Below are 14085 nucleotides of genomic sequence, written 5' to 3'. Positions count from 1 at the left end.
AAGGGAGATCCGCGTCTGATTTAAGTTGGTGTCATTTCAATGTAAAAGGCAAATACAGTGTTGAAAAAAGACTTAATACTCTTTCGGTCTTTTAAATATCGAGCGTCGACTTAAACCCAATTCAAATTAGAAAAGATATTATTTAGGTTAATTACAACGATTGAAAGACGACCCACCCATGCCAACATAGAAGGCAGACGTTAAACGATGATGGTGATGATGATGATGATGATGATGATGATGACGATGCTTTATCTTTTTTTTTAGTTAAGGAAATTGTAAATCTGTCTCGTGTTTTTTTTTTCCATTTCTACGACCTGACCAACATTGGATTGACACATTCACATTTATCATACCAAAATTTGTTCAGCCATTTATGAAGCCCCCCCCCCCCCCATTAGACAGAGCTAGCGAATACCTCTGGCTCGTCTGATGAATACGGATGAAAGATAAGCCATTTTATCTTTATGGTGTTTCACAGTCAAAAGTGACTTTGTCAAGGAAATCCTAAGGCAATCTGGAAATATACACCACAGATTTCCTATAACTTATTTGAACTCACGTCTGAGGAACAATTAGTTTGAAGTGTTACTCTGCTGGCAATTTCACTACACCATATTGATTGTAGCTCTTTTAATTTACAAATCAAAGTATTTTTCCGATCTTTATTGGTAAAACTGTCTTTCTTAATTTATTACATTTCCAGGGAATCACTTATCACTTGGCAAAGAAAAAAATATCCAATACGACAAAAGATTTAGTTATTGAGTGATTTAGTAATTGAAAGATAGAATAGATAGGGAGAAGAAGGGGGGCTATGTGGGGACAATGAAAGTTAGTGAGATACAGGGAAAGAAAGGAAAGAAACAACGACAGAGAGGGAGATATAGAAAGAGAGAGACGGAATTAGAGAGGGAAAGAGGTACAGAGAGAGACAGACAGAGATAGGTGATGGAGGCGTCTTCAAGAATATAAAATTGATTAATATATTTGATTGAGTGACTACGAAAACAGGTAGGATATCAACGCACGTTTATTAAATTAACATATAAATCAACAAAGTAGAGCTTTCTGTGCAAAATTGCATTTAAAAGTAACCAAGATGTCACTCATCCACCTCGCTACCAGTTTACTGGCATCAATGTCTGTCTTCTTCCGATGGAATGTTTTAGACGCTGAAGATTAAAATCATGCTTTTCTTTCTTTTTATCTTATGACATGTTTGCCTTTCCACTGCTGTTGCTGCTACTGCTGCCACTGCTGCTGCGCTTGTTACTATTTTTGTTGACGAGGTTGAAGAGAAAATTGAGAATTAGTGAGAAATAAAACTAAAACTATATGAATCTAATAGATTTTTGAACTAGTGATTTGTTGAGAGATCAATACCCTGATTGCAGAGGAAGGATGAGTTAATCACGTTGTGTGTGTGTGTGTGTGTGTGTGTGTGTGTGTCTTTTGAAAAGAAATCTACGAATTAAAGGAAAATAAAAGTGAAGGAGTGCGAAAGAGATGTGAGAGAGGTAAATAGAGGCACTAATGAATGTTTGGATGGAAGAACAAACTATTTAAATATATAAAAAAATAAATATTTAAATGCATAAAAATAAGTAGTGAAATGCATATAAAAATAAGATATTAAGAATCTAAAAAGCGACATATACTGGTAATTTGAAGAAGCAAAACAAGACATTGATATTGAGGCAGAAAATTGTATTGTTTGTTTGGAAATAAATATCACCTTCAAGTGAAAACAGAAATCGCCCGGAAAAATAATTGGACTTTAAACAAGAAGGAATACAAAAATATTTTTTTTTTTATAATTTAAATAAAGAAAAATCTTAAGTTTGAAATTTTGTTCATTTGGAAACACGATTTTGATAATCCATTTCCTCGACACTAATATTGATTTCAGTTGACGAGTGAGAAGTTTGGCAGGCATGTTGCTTTATTTAGCTCATTTCAACAGCATTTTAGTATGTAGTCTTTATCATTCCTGCAGGAATTCATTGCAATCTCTTCAACGTTATAACCGCTGACTGTAGAATGTGGGCATTAATGTTGAAGAAATGAGGAGAGAAAATTGTATTTTAAACTGGTTTAATATTTATTTTATCAACAGTCACACCTTTATCAAACATTAAATGGATAAACTGCTGAGATAGAGAGGCAGAACATAATAATAATAATAATAATAATAATAATAATAATAATAATAATAATAATAATAATAATAACTATCGCAAAAGATATATTTCAGAACTCTTCTGATTCCATCAAGAATGTTATTCGAAGTTATAGGCATGACTGGAACGTCACTTGATCTTATAGCAGTATGTTCCATAAAGATTGAACGGGGACAAAACACCGACACCAGAACCACAACTATATATGTATACATCAGGCTTCTTTCAGTCTCCGTCTACAAAATCCACTTGCAATGCTTTTGTTGGCCCGAGGCTATAGTAGAAGAAACTTGCCTAACATGTCACAGATAGGGACTGAACCTGGAGCCATGTGTTTGGGAAGTAATGTTTATTGTATTTACAGCATATATGAGTGTAGGTGTGTATATGTACGTATGTGCATATATATGTATGTGTGTGTGTGTGTGTGTGCGTACGGAGCGTCATTACAAGAGCCGATCACATGTAGTGCTTGCTTTAACCACGATGAGGATCGACAATGATTGTGTGGCTCAAAAGTTTACTTAACAACCAAGTAATTTCGATTCAAGCACACTGCACGGCACCTGATTGGGTCTTCTACAAGAGCCTTGGTTGAACAGAAATTCTTGTCAGTAAAATTTGGAAGGCTGACACAGATGGGGAGTAAAACGTATAGTTTCTCGTTAGGATGGAAGATTTCCCTCCCAGCTGAAAACGAACACCTTGTTGTTGTGTGTTTTTGGTGAAATATACTTTGTTGTTTGTATTAGTTCCAGGAAATTAATATAAGGGAAATCACTTCTTCGCCTCTCCCTACCACTCTTGGAAATAAAGAATCCTGGATATTGCACTTTCATTTTTAAGTCAAACATTTTAATTATTACTTTTCAAGTGAAACTTAGCTAAAACGAAGGATTGAACCGACAGATTCGGCTTGGAAGGAAATTAGCACCACTAAATGTAGTTTGCACTCTATACATATGTATGTATGTGTGTGCATGTGTGTATGGTTTGTGTGCATGTGTGTATGTTTTGTGTGCATTGTACCTCTGTGTGTGTGTGTGTGTGTGTGTGTGTGTCTGTGTGTGTGTGTGTCTGTGTGTGTGTGTGTGTGTGTGTGTGTATGGATGTACCACTGCACATTCTTGTTTTCATTCGATGATTAATGCGTTGTTTATTTATTTGTCTTCTCTCTTCGTTCTCCACTGTCTCCATTAAGAAACTAAAACTGATTCCTAAAACTGATAAAATAAAAACGATGTCTGATAATATCTGTTGAATCCGTTTCACGTCACTTGAGAAAATGAGATAAACCTATCAAGAGTACGTGATTGATATATATATATATATATATATATATATATATATATATATATATATATATATATATATATATATATAGTATGTGATAAATATTTATATTTTTTGTGATATGTTGATGTATCGCATGAAACGTTTAATCAAACTGGCTAAATGCAAATATATGAATACAATTACATAAAACTCGAGGATCAAAAACCTAATTAAAGCAGGGATCCAATGGAGGAAAAGTATACATTAATTAGTTTTAAAAAACTTATCACTGAGATTAATTGCTCAGGAAGTGCCATCTGCATGAAAACTAATAGTTAAGTTAGTATTAACATAGTTAATGTATTGAACATCAAAGAAACTAATTAGGAGTAATTATGCCACGAGAGTAAGACAGCATTAAGTCAGTCTCGGAGATTTGTAAATAGTAATATATTTGCGTTTCACGTTTTTATGAATGTTACATGAGACGAGGTCTTTTTGTTGCTGTTATCGCCGCCATTTCTGATTAGTTAATAAATGACATCCGTCCCATTTGACTCTTATATTTTCCTCTAAACATAAAAGCATCAGAGAAACTACATTTGAGGAAGATTTCGCTATCACTTTAATCAAGTTGTATGATGCTGAGCAGGCAATCCAGATTTTCTCGGGTAGGAAACAGAGCAAAGCCTTACTCTTGATTGCTGAAATAGTAAAGTATTTATGTTGATGCTATTTTCTTCGTTGGTTCGTATTTGGCGAATTTATAAAATATGTCGGTTTTTTCCGTTCTGAGTTCAAATCCCACCGAGGTTAGATTTGCTTTTCATTCATCCGAGGTCGATAACATAAAACAACAATTAAGTACTGGAGTCGGTCTAATGGACTGTTCCACTTCCAGCTTCACCTCCAACACACGGGTCGTTCTATCTCTGTAATGAATTACCTTTGTTGCTATTGTTGCTGACGCTCTTGCTGTTGAGATAATGTTAATGGCGGTAGTTCTATTTGTCTTTTGTTAGCATCATCATCATCTTCCTCATCACCACCACCACCATGTACGTCATCTTCATTAGCAATCAGATAAACGTTGTATGATACCTAATTGCGCCCCATTTATTCTCGTTTAAATTCTCCCCGTTCATGTTTTTCGTCATTCACCCTCAACAGAATAAATATACCTGTCATATACTTGGGTTCTTCTCTTTATTCTTCTCATTCCGCGCTGACTGAGATCTTCTAATAATATCAGAAACCATTCTGACAATCTCTGTAATTCCTAGTTTACATCCTGAGCTAAAAGTTTGAATTTAATGCATTACACCGAGCGGTCTATAGGTAAAACACGGAGCCAATTCCAATATTTACCTTTCTAAAACCTGTTTAGATTCTAGGCAACGTATTACTTGGCCAAAATCCTACAGTGACGAGAAAGATTAAATGTATTTATTTATCCTCCGAGCGATCTCTGTCACATTTCTATGAACAATATCAGGGTTTGTAGAGAATAAACTCGGCTCTAATCCACGATTTGTTCTTAACGGATATAATAGATTGCTTTAAATCCCACCATGCACACACACACAAGAAACTAGCTAAATATATATACATGCATATACACACATATTCATACGTATATATATATATATATATATATATATATATATATATATATATATGGGGGGGGGAAGAAACTGTGTGTTCATTCAAAGAGATGTATGACTGCTATTGTTAAGATTAGATCTCCACATAGATTATTATAATCCAATCTGCTTTCTGTATATTTGTTAGATAGCTTATATAGCAATATATGAGTGTGTGTGTTTGTGTGTGTGTCTGAGTGTGTGTGTGTGTGTGTGTGTGTGTGTGTGTGTGTGTGTGTGTGTGTGTGTGTGTGTGTGTGTGTATATATATATACACACATATATCAAGGAGGATATTCGGGTTGTGTAGACAGAGAACACCAACCCAATGAGCATTTAGTGCCCAGGGGCTGGTCCAAAGTTCACGTTACGTTCATTGTACTTTATTGATATACACGTGGGCGACCGACGTGTCGTCAATTCCGTTGGTGTGTTATAATCAAATGAATAATAACAGACGATGCATAATCGTCTGCTCATTACATTGCTGTAATAACCTGACAATTATCCATTGTCTGTTATTATTCATTTGGTTATAAAGGCGGCGAACTGGCAGAGTCGTTAGCACGCCGGGTGGAATTCTTAGCGGTATTTCGTCTGTCTTTATGTTCTGAGTTCAAATCCTACCGAGGTCAGCTTTGCCTTTCATCCTTTCGGGGTCGATAAATTAAGTACCACTTGCGTACTGGAGTCGATCTAATCGACTGCCCCCCCTCCCCCAAAATTTCGGGCCTTGTGCCTAAAGTAGAAAATATTATTCATTTGGTTATATGTATACTTTATTTGTGAGTTAACAAGTCAACCATTGATTTCATATGAAAAGATTTTCACAATCAATTGTTTAAGCATACCACATGGAAATGTTGGTACTCTTCTACATTTTGGATGAGAATATATACATATATATATGTGTATGTGTGTGTGTGTGTGTGCGTGTGTGTGTGTATATACACGCACACACATATACGTTTGTGGACATAGACTTTCTCACACAAATAACTTATACATAAGACACTTCTTACCTCGAGTCACTTACAAAAAGCACTTGCCTTGTTGCTGTGGATTGGGATCGAACAAGGCACCACATGGTTGGTTCGGGTACTTCTTAACTTCACAGCCATACCTGTAACATAATAAAAATCTACTTAATACCTTAATACATAGTCTATATTTGAACTCAAAACGAAAAGCTAGATATGAAGTAAGGCATTTAATCTGTTTCATCTTTCAACCATTTTCTTTCCCTCTAACAAGTTTGCTAAATCAATAAAAATATGTTGGCAACAAAATCTGAGTAAATTAACTTATTTTTACAGATCTCTGAGTGGAAATTGTTAATATTAACGTGTCGGATATCACGCACGCAGACACCATCAACACACTACGTTACCTTTTGTGCAACACAGAAATCAAATGGAATGTTTTCTTTAAAATATTAGATTAAATGCAAAAATAAACGAAACAGTAGAGGACATTTGCTTCAAACCATTTCTAAATTTAACTCTGCATGAGGTTTCATGCAGAAAACAATTTCCTGACTAGATGGTGGGGGGTGACTGGCTGCGATAGTATACATCGGCATAAAGAGAAAGAGAAATAGAGGGAGAGAGAGACAGAGACAAAGACAGACAGAGAGACAAACAGAGAAAGAGAAAGAGAAGAGAGAGAGAGGGAGTTACAGAGACAGATAGACAGGCAGAAACAAAGAAAATATTGAAAGTAGGGGGTTTGACTTATTTTGCTCTAGGGGAAAGTTTACTACATTAATTCAACTTCAAAGTAAACTATATTGTGATTGTCAATACTATTTGCTTTTGACTGGAATAAGTCTTTTATGCAGAGCGTTTGAAATCAATGAATTTCACGCCGACTCCAAAATAATAATTGTCTGTTGTATGTTTAATAAAATATCTACGAAAAGCAGGTTTTTTTTGTTTTTTGTTTTTTGGTGGTGGAAGGGTTGTGCTTTGTTTTAAATAAGCAGTTTATAGGTAACAAATAATTATATAAACAACAGCATATGCAGAGAAGCAGAAAAAAAATGTTTCTGAAAATATTAGATGAAAGACAGCAGAATAGAAAATGGAAGAAAACCAGTGATAATATGGAACATAGATTTATTTCTATATGGAATTTCATAAAGCATGTCCCAGTAAAACTGATTTTTGTTTGATTAGATTGTGAACATTAAAGAGATTTAGCATTCCTCTGAAAGAAACTCGTTCCCTGGATGCTAAGGTAGCATCTGAATTTAGCTCATCATATTACAAAAAAGAATATGAACACTACATATTACGATTGTATGTGTACACATAAATGAGTGTGTTTATGTGTGTCCGTGTGTGTGCTTAGATTATATGTATTAATATATGTATACATGTATATACAGATAGAGGCACACACATATTATTTACGTGTGTGCATGTGTGTACGCGCGTGCGTTTACATGCATAGTAGACAATCGCACATGAACGTATGCAGTGCAATTTTAGTTATTCTAAGCGAGGAAGTTAATCACTGAGAGTGCACAACGATTCAACAGGTAATCAGTGCTATGAGTTTATGTGAATTAAACAAAGATACGAAGAGAATCTACAATAAAACATTTGATGAAAATATAGAATATTTACCTCGATTTACCCCTGGGGACACCTCGGCAATTTTGAGACCATTAATATATATATTGGATACGCTATCGGCTGATATGAGCCTTAATCTCTATATCGGCTGAAAGTGGTATTGAACTCTCAATGGTGAAGAGCATTCTCATTGAAACCGGCGGAACTCTCTTGAATCAATTTGACAACTGTTGCAAATCAGACGACTGAGGAAAACTCTACGTGGCTACCCGACCTGCTAAAAATAGCAACTATATCTTCCTCAAATTGCATGCATGTATTTTAACAATAGATGAACACTTTCTTAATAACTCTTGATTATAGCTGAAACATCTTTGATCATGGATCCGTTCGACCAGAGTCAACCTTGGGCTAAACAACAGTAACAACGGATTCAGAAAAGTTTTTGAAATAAGCTGAAATCATTTCCCATTTCACGTAAAATTCTCTGAGAGACGTAAATGTTTGAAGCCAGATAAATTGAAAAAGTAGACAGCATAAAACAATTCTATTATTTTTTCCTGAAAGTATTCTGGCTAAAAATGATCAATCTTGCGGTGAAAGTATAAACTACGTACGTAACATAAATATTTGACTGTTTTGTCTGAATGATGATTTTTGGTGACGTTGATGCAGTAGCTCTTACATCATCCATTTGGCCATCAAACACTTTTGTTATTCCACAATCGTTTTCAACAAAGTGTAGTACTGAAGACTGTTGAAGCGACACCGTCACAACCCTCTCCCCTTCCCCAGTCAATGCTACCAACACATATTCCTGCAAATAGCATGAATGGACCAAATTATAAATATGCATGTAGTTTCCCAGAAATCAACGTTAAAATTGTGAGTAAAATTTAATTAGGCTGGCTTTTGCTAATGAATTCGGCAATTACATTCAAACTACATTTTTTATTGAGATATGGTAAAAAAAAAAAAACACATAACACTCTGGAAGTTAAAGAAATTATTTGGTTTTAGTCTTAAGTGGTAAAGGATGGCGCCGTGGACCCTATTGTCTGGAGAAAGAATTGCCAGGCAATACACCTCAGGAAAAACTTCCATATCAGCAAGAGATAGCATTTGAAAAACAAATATTTATACATACGACACAGCTCTTAGTTCAAATTCCACTGGTGCCGATTGCCATTCATTTGAAAGGAATCGAAAAATCAACATGAATTACGTTTTGAAGTGTATTTCAATGGAATACAGAAACTCTTCTTGCAGAACATGGTTTTCAGCTGAAAAGAAAATATTTATTTTTAATTAAAATTCTTTAAAAAAATTCAATTATAGTATAACAATAAATCAAGATATTGATTTCTAATTAAAAATTAAAATGTAATTATATTATAGCCATATATAAAAAGAAAAATTCATTGTTAATTAAGTTTTACATCGTCATGAAAAGATATAATGAGATTAGAGTCAGAAGATGAGTTGATAGGATATCGAACAACTTGCCCAAGGGCTACAAGTTCATATCTCGTCATCAGAAACATTCAGTATTCATATACAAGATATGTAAATCGCAATAATCGCTCCACATCGCTGTAAGAAGATAATACAAGAGCGTAATACATGCAAAGATGCTTTAGGAAACAATAAATATCTTTATGCTAATAAACTCACCGTAGCTGCTCTGTTCCTTGAAATCAGTAACTTAAAGTCGTAGTTGTCTGATGATACACAGTCGGTAGATCGTATGCTGCCAAATCACTGGTTAATAAGTTCGTTTCGCACGCAGGTCGAGTAAGCAACTTTTACGAGTGGTATTTCGTAGACGGGAAGTCTGCAGAAGCCCGTTATAAATGTTTGTGTGTATACATACATACGCATATGTAAATACACACACACACACATATACTTTTCTTGCTGGATTGCGTATCCGTTTCTCTTTTTGCCATTTGTGATTTTGTTTTTGATCTATATAAATAAATATATTTCCTCCGTTTTAACAAGTTGCATTTATTTATCACCCGACGAGATACATCTGCACCGCCGGATGTTCCTGAACCAGTTGTTGAGTGTCTCACACATGATCAATACTAGATGTATCGAAACAATTGTCGTGATTAATGATTAATTCTCGTATATTCTATCTTCTGTCTTTCATTTGCCATATATATATATATATATATATATATATATATATATATACGGAGCAACTGAAATATGATTCGAGGGAGATTTTCCTGATATTTCTAGCAGTCCGAACGACTGTATAGAAACTCTCATGTTTTCTGAAAGGAATGCAAGCAACGGAAATGTCGGGAAGCCACTCGGCAAGAAGTAGAAACAAAACTGAAGGAAGACGCAAAACGCATGATGATGATGATTCATTTACTAGAAATAATTAAAAAGACATACGAACAAATGACAGGACTTACAAATATACACACCTTACTGAAAGCAAAGTCACGAGGTACTGCATATATATTACATAGAATACGAGAGAAGAAGCGTTAAGCGGTGATGTGTATAAATACGAACTTCTTTCCAGTTCAAGCCTGCTTGAGGCACGTTCGAATTCGTGAGAAAGTCATTCATTATATTTTGCAACGGAGAAAATTCCTCGCTGCAGACATTCGCTGAATAAATAGGCGAAAACCCATTTTTCTGTGAATGCTTTTCATATGGTTTAGAATATGCTCCTAACAAGTTTGTATGTATTGGTTTAAAATTTTAGCACAAGGCCAGCAACTTTGGAGAGCGGATAAGTCAATTATATCAACCCCCGTTTGCTCAACTAATATCTATTTTACCGATTCCGAAAGGTTGAAAGACAAAGTCGACCTCGGGACAGTTTGAACTCATAACGTAATGACGGACGAAATGCCGCTAAGCATTCTTCCCGACGTGCCAGCTCTCACCGCCTTACAAGATCCAGCCATCTCTCACCGCCTTGCAAGTTTCTACATATTGTATAGACTACTCATAATACAAGAGGAAATAGGAAACGAAACAAAGCAATGTTTGTAGCCGATACTCGTATGGCTACGCTCAGTAGTTTGGGGAAAGCTCGCTATAAAAACATGGCAACTGCTGAATCATGATGATGGTGATGATAATAATAATAATAAAAATAAAAATAATAAAAATAATAATAATAATAATAATTATTATTATTATTATTATTATTATTATTATTATTATTATTATTATTATTATTATTATTATTATATAAGACAATCATTGTAATGAAGGGCTAAGTCATGAGGTGATGATGGCGGTGAGAATGAGATATGTTTTCTGAAACAACGGCAGGCATTGACAGCTTTTGGGTTCAGGTTGGTTATATCACAGAATCTTGTCACAAAGAACGACTGATCAGAAATTACATCGTAGCAGAAGCAGATTTTCGATGAAATAGACGGGGATGGTGGAGGAGAGGGCAGTAGAGGAGGAGCAGTTGACAATTTAGTTCTTTGTCGATAAAATATGATAGATGCACCACAAATGCGTACATATACATACACACTAGTACACACAGACGTGCACACATAATATATATACCTACAGGTATCTGCGAGAGATATATAATGTATGCATATTATATACATATATATATATATATATATATATATATATATATATATATATGTATTCATATTTATATGCATCTATTTACAAATACATACGCATATAAATATAGGCATATATATGGCATTATACAAAGATATACGTATATGCATGTATATATATATATATATATATATATATATATATATATATATATATATATATATATATATATATATATATATATGTATGTATGTATGTATGTATTTATGTATGTATGCATGCATGTATGCATGTATGTATGTATACACAAAATACCAGGCGTTCATTGCCAGACACAACACTTCCCTGCTGCTATCTTCTTCACAAACACTCCAGCACTTATAACCTCCTCCCCCCACCTCCCACTGTTATTCTGCTCCATCCTCTATTCTCCCCACCATCATCTCACATCTAGCTTTCCATTCACAATGTTCCTTTAAATTATTTATACACGTAAAAGCACTCGGACAAAAATACACAAAATGCGTGTAATCATACACACACAAACGTATATATATACGTATATATATATATATATATATATATATATATATATATATATATATAAACACATACAAGAAACTATATTTCTACCGATAGTTGGTGCAGCGATCGCTAGTTTAAATATTTCTCTCACTCTCTATAGCGCTTTCTCTCTTCATCTCTTTTTTTAACTCTCTATCTCTCTCTATCTCTCTCTCTCTCTCTCTCTCTCTCTCTCTCTCTCTCTCACTCTCTCTCTCTCTCTCTCTCTCTCTCTCTCTCTCTCTCTCTCTCTCTCTGATATTCACACAAAGGCTCTCGCTTTCTTTCATGTGTGTGTAGGTATTATATATGTAACTGTATGGGTTGGTGAATGCTTATCTACTCATTTAAGTACAGCCTGCTTCCAAGAAGCGGAAGCTATCATGAATTGTTACCAGTGTTGCTAATTATTCAGTCTTCCTCGACACTGAGACTGCATATGCAACAATCACTTCTCTTCTTTTGTGTGTTTTACACATATAATACTAGAAACATGGAAACAAAAAGTTTTTGTGTGTGTATAGACGACAATATCACATGTTCGCTGTATTTCACTTGGATAGATGAAGATGCGATGCATATTTAGTCCAACAGTTTTTGTTTCGTTCATTAATCATATTTTGGGTGCATCTGTCACTTTTTAATTTTTTTTATTTACTTATACATTGTCACGCTACTTCCCTTCTGCAACAGTTCGGCAGATAGTTAAGTGAAGACCCTTTTGAAGTTCCAAGTCTTATGCATACAAAATTTTCTGTAACAGTCATAGTTTTAAGGGTTGTCAGCAATGAAGGACATGTGATGCCTCCTTACTTCTTTCCACAAAATATTAGAGTTAACTCTGCCGCCTACATTAAGGTCTTGGAAATAATTGTTAAGCCCTGGATAGACAGTGTATGCAATAGAAGGCCAAATGTGTTTCAGTAAGACTCTGCACTATCACACATGGCTCTAGTAACACAGGAATGTGGTTCTAGAACCTAGCTGTTCTTTCTAACGTATGGAATCCCATGAGTGGATTCCTCTTATGTGTTTAAATATACACTGTATCTTATAAGTAATTCATAGTCTTTGGACTCAACTTTTATACGCTACGCCACTGGAAGTGAAAATTTTTATCAATTTCCATTTCCCTTCGATATGATGAAGTATTGTAAGTTTTTGGATAATATTTGAATTTTATAAGTTGGCATTCTTTTATTGCCGGCGAGGAGCTGCGCCTGCGCAATAGATTTGAAAAAGTTAGGATGTATAAACGGGAGGCATATAATTGATTGCCTCATGTTTATATATTCTAATCTAAGGTGTACCTGTTGAAAACGAGTTCACCTAGTAAATTATCTCATTTGCTAAACTAAAGGCAGAAACCAATTGGTCCTTCGTTCCTTTCGGAATTTTATCCCTAATTTTGTGGTTCTAGAATCTTGCTGTTCTTTCTAGCGTAAGGAATCTCATAAGTGGACTCCTCTTATGCGTTTAAATATACACTGTATCTTATATATATATATATATATATATATATATATATATATATATATATATATATATGTATTGTATTATATATTATATATTATTCGGTTGTAAAGCCATGTAAGTGACTCTAGTGCAGTGAGTTTCGTGCGTTCCATCTATCAAACTTCCAATTTGTCATATGTGCGCGGAGGCATACACGCGAATACACGCGCGCGCTCGTTTCTGTTTGTTTCCGAATGGGGTGTGCGTGGAACAAATGCACTTCGTGGTATTTATTTCTCTCGAAGTTATGTCCAGTGACGTCAATATTGACTTTGCCTTCACCGCTGATAAACAAAGTACTGATGTCAATATAATCGATGAATCTACCTTTTAAAAATGAAGGAACAGCATGACCGCCGTTCAACGATTGCAGCCGGTGAAAACATAAAAGAAGTGGTTTTGTTTATAAACGAATGTGGCAACCCTGTCTCAATGGAGTCTGTGTGCTTTCACTACTGCACCGTACTTGTTACAGAATACACCAATAACATTGAGCGGTCGGTTCCATCAACAATAATATAGCTTCCTTTACTAACATTTATTATGTTCCTGTTCGAAAAAGAATCGATAATATACGTGTGTGTGTATGTGTGTGTGTGTGTGTGTGTGTGTGTGTGTGTGTGTGTGTGTGTGCGTGTGTGTGTGTGTGTGTGTTCGCGTAGATCTGAATGTTTTGTGTGTGCATCTGTCTCTATGTGCGATTGTGGTTGTCTGTGATGTTTGTCTGAGTATTTGACTTTGTATGGTTTTGTGTGTCCG

General features: G+C 34.9%; 1 long non-coding RNA gene across 1 annotated transcript; it reads right to left on the bottom strand.

Moving 5' to 3' along the window:
* Positions 1–1015: 1015 nt before the first annotated feature.
* Positions 1016–9796, bottom strand: LOC149133138 (uncharacterized). Its single transcript, XR_016243898.1, has 4 exons — positions 9355–9796; positions 8828–8963; positions 6124–6224; positions 1016–1275 (listed from the first exon to the last, which is right to left on the bottom strand). It is a non-coding gene; the product is annotated as an uncharacterized LOC149133138 (long non-coding RNA).
* Positions 9797–14085: the final 4289 nt, after the last annotated feature.

Source organism: Octopus bimaculoides, chromosome 12 (genome assembly GCF_046866305.1).
Source record: "Octopus bimaculoides isolate indiv1 chromosome 12, ASM4686630v1, whole genome shotgun sequence".
NCBI lineage: Eukaryota > Metazoa > Mollusca > Cephalopoda > Octopoda > Octopodidae > Octopus > Octopus bimaculoides.
Note: the sequence above shows the minus strand (reverse complement) of the source record. Positions and strands in the feature narration are given on the sequence as shown.